This window comes from Pinus tabuliformis, chromosome 7 (genome assembly GCF_031772625.1).
Source record: "Pinus tabuliformis cultivar Carrire ecotype Pingquan chromosome 7, CPIR1, whole genome shotgun sequence".
Lineage (NCBI taxonomy): Eukaryota > Viridiplantae > Streptophyta > Pinopsida > Pinales > Pinaceae > Pinus > Pinus tabuliformis.
Genome location: NC_142293.1, coordinates 307,587,006 through 307,599,606, shown reverse-complemented (window position 1 = coordinate 307,599,606; position 12,601 = coordinate 307,587,006).

The window sequence follows — 12,601 nt, the reverse complement described above, 5'->3', positions numbered from 1 at the left end:
ACGATCTTCCATCCTATAGCTACTACAATCTGTAGGCTAGGCACGATATATTCCATAGGCATCACAGCCTCCTTACCATAGACTAGTCAAAATGGTGTCTGGCCTATCAACTTTTTACACGCGGTTCGGTATGCCCATAGCATAGCAGGGATGGGCAAGTCCCAATCGTTCTGTTACACATTGCAAATATTACTCAGTGTGGTTTCCAAAATTTTGTTGAATGCCTCAATAGTCCCATTTTATTATGGATGGTATGGCATGCTTTATTGCTGATATATTTGGAATTCCTTAGTGAATGCGCTGATGGTTTTGTTCAAAAAATGCGTTCCTCGATCACTCATGAGAATCTTAGGACACCCAAACCTGGTCAACACATTCTTGAACAAATAATTTTCCACTGTCGTGGCTGTGAAATCCTTAACTGGCTATGCTTCTACCCATTGAGTCAAATATTCAGTCGTAGTGATGATATATCACGTGCCCATCTTCCCTCACGGTTCAATAGGCCCAACGAAGTCAATCGCCCATTTCTCAAATGGTTGTAGTGTTATTTGTGGCTGAAGTGGAATTTCATTGGCATACATCGCAGGCCCAGTAGTATGCTTTTGAATCTTGATGTAGGGTGGGCCACCATAATTCGGCGCGAAGAACCTTCTGGGCTGTGGCGCAGCCCGCATAATGTCCACCAGCAACCCCTCCATGTGCTTCAGCAAGGATCTGTTCTCGCTCAAACTTTGGTACATATCGGTGTAATATCTCATCATGGCCAATCATGTAGAGATGGCTAGAAATCACAGTGAAATCTACTGCTTGTGTCACCAATTCCTTCTTTTGTTGCATAGAATACCCCTGCGGCGTAGTGTCGATAGTAAAAAAATAGATTATATCTTCAAAGTGGCCATCCGCAATGCGCACTGCATACAACTTGGCATACGGGAGTCCTTCTAGGTTCATGGGTTCCTCGCCCGTCTCAATACGGGATAAGTGGTTTGGATCCACATTCAGACATCTTGGCTTTACAACAACCTCAAAATCGTATTCCTAAAACAACAACAACCATCGACAGATGCGCCCCCCAACACAGGCTTACTCACTAGGTATTTTAGCACAGATTGATCAGTGTACATCTTAAAATGTCCTCCAAGAAAATAGTGATGATACTTCTGGAGTGCATACACCATCACCAATCCCTCTCGCTCAGAAGTAGTGTAATTTTTCTTGGCTTTTGACAACCTTCGACTTGCAAACGTAATCGGGTGGTTAACTCCCTCCGCGCCTTCCTGATTAAGTACTACTCCTAACGCGATAGATGACGCGTCAACATGCACATGGAACTCCACGTCCCATTTTGGAATGATCAAGATAGGGGCAGATGCCATCTTTTCCTTCAGCAATTCCAGGCTTTTGTTACATTCCTCATTCCAGCAATGCATGGCATCCTTTTTTAACAATTGTTCCATTGGAGCCGTGATCGGGCCGTAACCTTTTATGAACTTCCAATAGTACCCTGTGTGTCCTAGCGTAGCGCGGAGCTGTTTGACAGTGGTGCTTGCAAACCTAATATCACAGCAATCTTTGCCATATCCACCATGAGGCCTTGCCTACAAACTATGTGATCTAGCAAGTTCCCGAAAGGAACACGGAACGTACACTTCTTTAGATTGAGCGCAATCTAAAATCGACGGTAGGTATCTAGCATTAATCGTAAGCTCTCAATATGTTTCTTAACCAGGCCAAAGATGGTCCAATATTCAAGATAGACTTCCAAGAATTTATGTATGGATTCCTTGAATGCAGCTACCACAATGCGTGAAAATATTGCTGGCACATTCCTCAGCCCAAATGGCATCACTACATACTGAAAGCAACCCCATTCCATAGCAAACATTGTCTTGCTTCGATCCTCTGGCGCGATCTTGATCTGATGGTATCTAGAGAACCCATCCGTAAAGGAATACACTTCCTGCCCACCCACATTTTCTAAGACTTCATCGGTAAAAGGTGTGGGAAATGGATCATTAAAACAGGAATCATTGAGTTTTTGTAGATCCACGCAGATGTGGATCTCACCCTTCTGTTTATTCTCCTGTACCACCATTGGACTTACCCAATCAGACTCCTCGACTGGTTCAATGATCCCGACTGCTAGCTTCTTGTCTAGCTCTTCTTGTACTTTTGCTTTGTATTTTGGATTCAATCGGTAAGGTCGCTACTTTACTGGATTTGCATCAGGCTTCAAGGTTATCTTCATCATTCCTAGTTTGCCCCAAATCCCTTTCAACTCCATAATCTTAGTAGGGAAGAGGTCTCAATACTCCCTGAGTAGCTCGATGAACTTTTCCATGGTAGCATCATCCCAATAATCCCCAAGCGTAGCATACTTCGGTACTTCGTCTGTTCCGATATTCACTTGCTTCATTTTTAATGGCGCTGCAACATCTGGATCTTCTATTTCAAGGCCGCGCACTTCTTGACTTCCTTCAGATTCTAGTATATTGATGTCACGCAGATCATTCTCGTCCCCTTCTACTTTTACATTGTAACATTCCAAGGCCCGGCTCAGCTATCGCGACTAGTCTGGTTGCATGACTTCTTCTGGCTCAAGCAACAATGTGAAAATTGTGGTCTTTATTAGCTTTAACGCGTCATCCACTGTATCCATCCATTGATCCTCAAAAAGAAATGTTGATAGGAACCTTTCGCGTAAGATATCCCATTCACCTGTGCCACGTCGGAGCTCTGTTTCAGTATACCAATTACTTGGGATGACATCTAAGGTATGATAAAATAGGTGCACCCATTCTGGTTGTGGCTCTTCGCCACAGGCTTTGGTCCATTTGCTCAAATGTATGTGTAGATTTTCTCTTCCATCATATTTCTCCTTTAGTTAGAGTGTCGGCTTCCCAAATCGTATCTGCATCATGCGCTTACAGCTTTGCCAATCTGCGAAAGTGCCTTCATGGGCACCCCATCATCTCATTGGTGTCGCATGCAAGGCCCATTTGAGCACATCAAATGATTGGTACTCTGGTACTGTGCTCTCAAACTTCTTTAGGAATACATTTACTACTATGAGCCCATCATATACCGACAGCTCACAGTGCGGGGTACGGGCTTTTCTCATCCACTATCTCAATAACTTCAAAATTTGTTCTAGTACTTGCACCAACTAGGTCTACAATGATTCGTTGCAGCCTACCTAGGGGCAAGATTTTCTACTGATTTGCCATCCGTAATTGGATCATAGACCATTGGAGTGGGGGCTTGCCGATATGCTCCCACGTCTACTTGGGCAAGATGTTTGCATTCAAACAGAGGTCCAAAATGACATGATCCATCTCATAGTCACTAATCCACACTATTAACCACATTTCTTGTCCGGTCTACGATGTATGGTTCCCCATTCATCGGACAATGCGAGGTTCTCCCCATCCTGCGTATTTGTTAATTACCTCCTACAATCCTTTCACTGCCCTATTATCACGAAGTAACCTCGCGCAAGTTTCTATGAAAGTTGTTAACATCGAGGGACCTTTATACGGCTTAGATTGATCTCCTTCTGAGATTGCACCACTCCTTAGTAGCATATTTACTTTAGGTTCTTCATCTCATGGTTTGGCCCTTATCATCTAGACATTCTATGTCATCATAGGAGGTGATATCCTTTTGTCGCGAATTTCTGCTAGCAACATAGGGAAATCTAGTAGTTCATGGTCAAATTGTTCACAATAGGGACATGATACTCGAGTTGGATTTGTGCAATCCTGTATGTAGTGTCCTAGTCCTCCATAATTATAACAAATTAGTTGTCCTCGACCCCTTCCTAGACCCATTTTGCCCTATCCTCAACCTCATCCTTGGAATCCACTGCATGCAAACGTTGCAACTGGATTTTGACCTCGTCCCACAGTTTGTATTCGGTAGGCAGATGCCTGATCTAGAAACATTCGGAAATCTCTGTCCTTGTGACCCACCGATCTACAAAAGTTACAAAAGAGTTGTTGGGGATTTGATTGCATTTCAGCAACGAATGGCAATTATCCATGTTGTGTTTTCCTCCTACTTGACAGATTGTGCACCAAAGCGGGGAAATCATGCTCGCCCCTGTTTGTGCCTCTGGTCGCAATGGTGCTGGTCCCCCCATGACGACAAGGTTTACCGTGACTGGACACTGGTATTTATCATGTCCCTGGCCCCTACACTTAGTGCACCAAACTTCTTCCTGAACTTCGGTGCCTAGTCTTGTTTTAACTTTGGTATTTCCAAACACAAGTTTTGGACCTACACTTCGATTTGCTGAATTCCCAACCCTAGGTCCTGTACCGAGGTTTCGTGCAGCTGCATTTCTACCTCTAGCACTTCTGCTTGGGTTGAGATCTTCTGTTGTGACAAAGTCGATTTCAGATATGGTGTTAATGATGCGATAAACCAAGCACAATGTTGTGCATCCATGAGGATCATGTTGGCTTCGCGAATAGTGCTTTTCAACCTCTAATCCAGATCCCACAAGGTCTCACCAGGAATCATTGTGATTTCTTTGAATCCTACAACTAACTGCGACTCTGATTTTGGCTGGCTAAACTCATTTTTTTAACTCTATGTAGACGTTCGCTATCCCCACCATTGGGTTGATGCCCGAATACTTGATATACCATGTTAGCGCTCGATCCTGCAGTGTGTTGACTAAAACGGCTTCCTTGATATCATCATTTGTGATTGTTGCACATTCCATGCTGAATTCAATACAAACCAAAACTTTTCTGGATCTTGACTTCCTGCTCCCTTGAATATTGGTAATTGGATGGCGCTCGCCATTACTACCATCCTGATCCTTCATCGCTCTTTCCTCTAGCGTCCCCAACTTTCACACCAGACACCCTTTAGGCAGATCCCGATTCCCAGCAACAGAACCATTTGTAGGCTTATATGGGTTTGACCCAGGTTCGGAAGAATTATTTAGCCAAACAAATCCCACAGCTATCGGCCCTTTCAGTAATAGCCCGTGAAGCATGGACTGAGGTCTCACCCGAGGTAGCACGCGAGGGTGCTAGAACTAGGTTTCCGCACCCTGAGGATGTCTTGGATGTGGTTTGGGGCTCGTGTGTTGTTCTGTAGCCTCACACTATGCTTGATTCGCACAGATCGAAATACCCTTATCGCGTTTATTATAGATGGAATCACTTATTACTGGTTTGATCTAGTTAAAATGGTCTTTAAGCAAACATTTATTACTTTTTGTTACTTCACGCATCAAGATTAATCTAGTTCACATGAATTCAACTGTAGAAAATGCAGAAATCATAACAATTAATTTATAAAAGAGTAAAGTCGCGACCAACACATAATTTAGAAGAAACTTATCTTTATTATAAATCTTCAACAATACATCTAATCCACCCTATGCACTCAGCTGTAAGGGTTTGCACACTCAGCTACAAGGGTTCGCGCACACAGTTGTGGACTTTCCAAGCCTCTGCACACACAACTGTAGAGCCTCTACCTTCTACCCTACTCGCTTGACTCAGACTTACAAACGCTTTCAAGCTATTTCCTTGAAGAACCCATTACATTCCATCTTTCAAAAGAACTACCTTCCCTCATAGAGACCCACTATATTTATACTTTCTCTTGGCCCGTGATCCCTCCACAGGCCAACTCTATTACTATCTCTTTACATTATTTTTGGGTATACTACCATTTGACTCAACCTACTATTGTTCACACTCTGTGCTTTTCAGCAAAGTCTTTTACCCTAATATTGCCCAAAATTCTAGGCTTCACACCCCATACATGTTCTGTGGGGCTTATGCTACCCAACACTTGCTAAGGCTAGATTTTATTCATCATCATGCTTAGATGAAGAACCATCTTTGGTGCTTCTATTAATCTCCTCTTGCATCCAATCCAACCACAGTTGTTCCCAATCTGGCAATTTCTCTCTTCCATTCACTGAGTCCTGGTAGCTATGCTAGCTCTTAGGAAGACCGAGGAGAGAAAGATTCACCATATCATCATAAACTGTCATGACTCCTATACTTCAAATCTCATCTCTGCAGGTGGTAAGCTTGTTTAGATATGTAGAGATCGTGTCGCCCTTTTCACACTTGATTTTACGAAGCTTGTCCTTCTTCGCCAGCTTCGTCTGGTTGCTACTATTCTGATGTAAGTCCTGTTGAAAAGTGTGCAACAAGGAATGTAAATTTAGAAATTGCTAAAAATAGCAGTTTGGCCAATGAGAATTTTGGCCACCTTTGGTGATAGGTGAAACTGCTAAAAATAGAATCTTCTAAAAATAGCATTTCTGGTTCCCTTCCTATTTTTAGCAGTCCCTGGTCTATCTATAGGAAGTAAAAATTAATTTCATCTTAACAGTAATTTAAAATATTAATTAATTAATCTCCATGAGTTAATTAGTTAAGGAAAAACAAACTTGAAGTCTATGTGAGGACATGCAACAGTTTATCTATTAATTGATGAATTTATCCGTCAGTTAAAGAGATAAGGATGAGTTGTAATTATGGGTTGTAATTAGTTGGCCCAGTTAACTTAGTCAAGTTCAGTTAGATTAATTTAACAAGTTGTTAAATTAATGAGATATAGTTTGTTGATGCTTGCATGCATGTGACAACTATTATTTTCAGATAACTGTGTATTCACTCATGGATAACTGATGCATGTCAATTCAGACAGAGACCCAGTTGAGATTAGAGAAGAGACAGTGTACTATCAGTTGGATGAATATTTTTCCTATAAAGGAAGCTCATCCATGATGAGGATTTATCTCCTTCAAGTTTTTGCAGTTTGATCAGAGGTTAGTGAGTGTGTGAAGATGCCAATTCACACAGGTGGCAGCACTCGACCCCTAGGAAACTACACAAGGAAATAGGAGGCTTGGAGGGAAGAGGAGAAGGTTTGTGAGAAGCCTTTGACTGTCTATGAGTAGTAGAGGGATTGTACTGAGAGCTGGATAGCTTCTGAGCTAAGGCTTTGTGTAATCCAGACTATATTTCCACTTGTATGGTAATGCAGAGATGGGGTTTTAGGCAGGTGCTTTCCCCGGGTAAATTAACTGATCTACTTCTAAAAACAATTCAGCGGAAGCTTAATCAACCATGAGCAATGTCAAGCATGAACACATATGACTAATATGGAGAAATCGAGCACACATAACACAGAAGATATAGCTAGGGGAAAGCACCAGCCTAAAACCCCATCTCTGTATTATCATACAAGTGGAAATAAGTCTGAATTACACAAAGCCTTAGCTCAGAAGCTATCCAGCTCTTAGTACAATCCCTTTGCTACTCATAGACAGTCAAAGGCTTCTCACAAACCTTCTCCTCTGCCCTCTAGGCCTCATATTTCTATGCATAGTTTTTCATGGGTCGTCCAACTGCAACCTGTGTGATTCTCACCTCACACACAACACTGACCTCTGAAATAACCACACAAACCTGAAGGAGATAAATCCTCATCATGGATGAGCTTCCTTTATGGAAAAAATATTCATCCAACTAATAGTAGACTGTCCCTTCTCTGATCTCAATTAGGTCTCTCACAGAACTAACATGCATCAATTATCCATGAGTGAATACAGAGTTATCTGAAAATAACAGTTGTTAGATGCATGCAAGCATCAAAAAACTGTATCTCATTAATTTAACAACTTGTTAAATTAATCTAACTGAACTTCACTAAGCTAAACTTAGTCAACTGATCCTCTCAATATAGAACTCATCCTTAATTCCTCAATCAGTGGAGCAAATCAAGGACACATTCCCTAATTAGTGGAGAAATAATTGCATGTTCTCACAAAGGCTTCAAGTTTGCTTTTCCTTAACTAATTAACTCATGGAGAATTAATTAATTAATATTCCAAATTGCTGGTAAAACCAAATCCGAATTTACTTCCTATAGATAGACCGGGGGCTGCTGTAAATAGGAAGGGACCTAGAAATGCTATTTTTAGAAGATGCAATTTTTAGCAGTTTCACCTCTCACTCAAGGTGGCCAAAATGCTCATTGGCTAAACTGCTACTTTTAGAAGTGCTATTTTTAGAAATTTTTAAATTTACATTTCTTGTTGCACACTTTTCAACACTCCCTCTCAACAAGAAAGGCTTCCTCTCGAACCCGATCTTGTAACTCTAGAATGTTCTGCATGCAACACATCTACCAAGTGTAGTTGCTCCAGCAACACTCGGAACAAAAAGTCTCCCAACTGACCACTCCGTTGGGCTAGAAACATACTCTGATGCTAAAGCTCTACCTGCTACTGACAAGTGATCCCTCTCTGACCTCTACGATACTGTAACATCTCCATGCATCTCGCACCATTGCACCCTTCTCTGTGCTACCCTACATTGTGCAACACACTTGTGCCTCTCGCATTGCTGTAGCATGCATGCTTTGCATTGTCCTAGGATTCCTTGCACTATAGCTCTCTCTGCCGCTCCATCTGCATCTGTCTCTACCCAATTAGTCAGTTCCTGCTACTCCACATCAGGGCTCCCATAGCAAGGTCTCATCCAAGAGGTTGGGTACCTCAAGGATCCCGCCCCTCCTCCTTGGGATAATCACTCCACATCACCCCACCTCATACCTAGAGGTATGGCTACATGTGATCCCTCTGCCCACTTGGCTCAAAGTTTCCCCCTATTGGAGGTCTCTGCATGAGTAGATGTCTCTACATGATCTCCTCTCATCTTCCCTTGTTGTGGCTGCTCCACAACCTCCTGAAGCTGTTGCACCAATCGTGGCTCCTCCACAATCATCTGAGACTTCTTCTGGTGCTGCATGTTGAGAGGTAATTTACTCTCCTTCTCAACCACCAAGTATCTAACCTTTGCCTTGCTCCTCAAGGCTTTGCATGCATCTTGTACCTCAAGTGCATACAGGTTCTTGGCTAGCACACCAATCTATTTCCACTTTCTCGTAGTCACGAAATTTTCTAGAAAAAGAGCTAATTTTAAATCAGCAATGTCTCCCTCATCCAAACTCTAATTCAGCTGATTTTTTTTTGGGGGGCAGTTTCTTTCCGTAAGGAATCCAAATCTGCTATTTGTTTCTAAAAATTTTGTAAAAAAATTTTTAGATCTGCTCTACAAACTCTCGGCCCAAAACTCAAAACTTTGAAATGTCCTCTCAGTATATTGTTCTCTCCTTTGATCACCTTTGCTCTGATACCATGTAGAATTTTTCTACATATCATCTAGCTTCGACACCATGTAGAAATTTCCACCTGTAGATCACCTGATAATGCAATATTCTAAAGAAAAATACTTGATCTACTTCCATAATCAATTCAGCGAAAGCTTAATCAATTTGAGCAACAACAATAAGAACACATATAACTGATATGGAGAAATCAAATACACATAGCACAGAAGATATAACCAGGGGAAAGAACCAGCCTAAAACCCCATCTATGTATTATCATACAAGTGGAAATATAACTAGTATTACAAAAAGAATAAGCTCAAAAGCTATCTTGCTCTCTCTGCAATACCTCTACTACTCATAGATAGTCAAAGGCCTTTATCTAACCTTCGGTCTACCCTCCAAGCCTCCTATTTCTTTGCGCAATTTTGATTGGGGTCCAGTGCAACCACATGTGTGAATTGGCCTCTTCACACACTCACTAACCTCTGATCCAACTACGCAGTCCTGGTGGAGATAAATCCTCATCATGGATGAGCTTCCTTTATAGGAAAAGAACATCCAACTGATAGTACATTGTCCCTTCTCTGATCTCAACTGGGTCTCTAGCTGAACTAACATGCATGAGTTATTCATGAGAGAATCTTTAGTTATCTGAAGTGCAGCAGTTATATGCAAGCATGCATTAACTAACTGAACTTACCTAATTTAAACAAATTGTTTAAATAAAATATAACTGGACTTGACTCAGTTAACTAATCCAACTAATTAAAACTCAAATTAGAACTCATCCTTATCTCTTTAATTGATGGATAAATTCCTAAACTAATAGATAAACTGTTGCATGTCCTCACATAGACTTCATGTTTGATTTTTCACAACAAATTAACTCATGGAGAATTAATTTATTTATTTTCAAACAATTGTTAAGTTCAAATTCGAATTTTACTTCCTATTTTTAGTCCAGGGACTGACTAAAATTGGAATCCATCCCGACTACTAAAAATAGAATGCTATGTTTAGCACTTCGATTTTTCATTCCCTCTTGCTCAATCCAGCACTAGTACCCAAACTACTATTTTTAGCATTTCTTATTGCCATTTTCAACACTCCCTCTCAACAAGAAAGGCTTCAACTCGAACCCAATCATGTACCTTTGGAATGTTCTGCATGCAACACTTCTACCAAGCGTGGTAGCTTCAGCAACTCTCAGAACAAAGAAAACTCCAACTGACCTCTCCGTTGGGCTAGAAACATACTCTCATGTTGAAGCTCTACCTGCTGCTGACAAGTGCTCCCTCTCTGACCTCTGAGCTACTGCAACGTCTCCATACATCTCGCACCATTGCACACCTCTCTGTGCCAACCTGCATTGGGGCAACACTCTTGTGCCTCTCGCATTGTTGCAGCCTACTAGCTCTGCGCTGTCTTGGGACTCTTGCACTGTAGCTCTCTCTGTCACTCCATCCGCATCTGTCTCTACCCAATTAGCCAGTCCTGCTACTCCTCATCAGGGCTCCTGTAGCAAAATCTCATCAAAGAGGTTGGGTACCTTAAGGATCCTACATATAGAGAAGGGGTTTTAGGCAAGTGCTTTCCCTGGGTAAATTCTAAATTGTTTGTAGTGTGCAACAAGAAATGTAAATTCAGAAATTGCTAAAAATAGCACTTCTAAAAATAGTAGTTTGGCCAATGAGAATTTTGGCCACCTTAGGGTGAGAGGTGAAACTGCTAAAAACAAAATATTCTAAAATTAACATTTCTGTGTCCCTTCCTATTTTTAGCAGTCCCAGGTCTAACTATAGGAAGTAAAACCGAATTTGGTCTTAACAAAGTTTAAAATATTAATTAATTAATCCCCATCAGTTAATTAGTTAAGGAAAAACAAACTTGAAGTCTATGTGAGGACATGCAACAATTTATCTATTAATTGGTGAATTTATCCATCAATTAAAGAGATAAGGATGAGATGTAATTACTTGGCTCAATTAACTGACTTAGGTCCGGTTAGATTAATTTAACAAGTTGTTAAATTAATGAGATTTAGTTTGTTAGTGCTTGCATGCATGTAACAATTGGTATTTTCAAATAACTGAATATTATAGCTTAAATAACTCATGCATGTCAGTTCAGACAGAGACCCAGTTGAGACCAGAGAATGGACAGTGTACTATCAGTTGGATGAATATTTTTCCTATAAAGAAAGCTCATCCATGAAGAGGATTTATCTCCTTCAAGTTTGTGTAGTTAGATCAGAGGTTAGTGAGTGTTGAAGAGGCCAATTCACACATGTAACATCACTGGACCCCAAGGAAACTGCACAAGGAAATAGGAGGCTTGGAGGGCAAAGGATAAGGTTTGTGAGAAGCCTTTGACTGTCTATGAGTAGCAAAGGGATTGTACTGAGAACTGGATAGCTTCCGAGCTAAGACTTTATGTAATCCAGACTATATTTCCACTTGTATGATAATATAGAGATGGGGTTTTAGGCAGGTGCTTTCCCTAGGTAAATTCTTCTGTGTTATGTGTGATTGATTCCTTATTATCAGTTATATGTTTTCTTATTGATGTTGCTCATGGTTGATTAAGCTTCTGCTAAATTGTTTGTAGAAGTAGATCAACTGTTTTTCTTTAATACGTTGCATTACCAGGTTGATCTACAAGTGGGAAATTTCTACATGGTATCAGAGCTAGCTGATTTGTAGAAAAAGTTCTACATGGTATCAAAAATAGTTGATTTGTATGGAAAATTCTACAAAATACTACATGGTATCAGAGAACGGGTGATCAAGGAGAGAACAGTATATTGAGAGGACATTTCAAAGTTTTGAGTTTTGGGCCGAGAGTTTGCAGAACATATCTGAAAATTTCTATGCAAAATTTTCAGAAACAAATAGCAGATTTGGATTCCTTGCGAAAAAATACCCAAAAATAAAAATCAGTTGAATCGAAGTTTGGATGAGGGAGATATCACTGATTTAAAATCAACTCTTTTTCTAGAAAATTTTTTGATAGCGGGAAAGTGGAAATAGATTGTTGTGCTAGCTAAGAACCTATATGCACTTGAGGTACAAGATGCATGCTAAGCCTTGAGGAGCAAGGCAAAGGTTAGATAGTTGGTGGTTGAGAGGGAGAGTAAATTACCTCTCAACATGCAATGCCAGAAGAAATCTTAGACGATTATGGAGGAGCCACGGTTGGTGCAGCAGTTTCAGGAGGTTGTGGAGCAGCCACAACAAGGGAAGTTGTGTGGAGATCGAGTACAGACATCTACTCATGCAGAGAGCTCGAGTAGGGGGAAACTTCGAGTAAGGTGGGCAAAGGGATCACATGCAGCCATACCTCCAGGTGGAAGGTGGGGCGATATAGAGTGATCGTCCCAAGGAGGAGGGGCGAGATCCTTGAGGTACCCAACCTCTTTAATTCGAGTTTGCTACGAGAT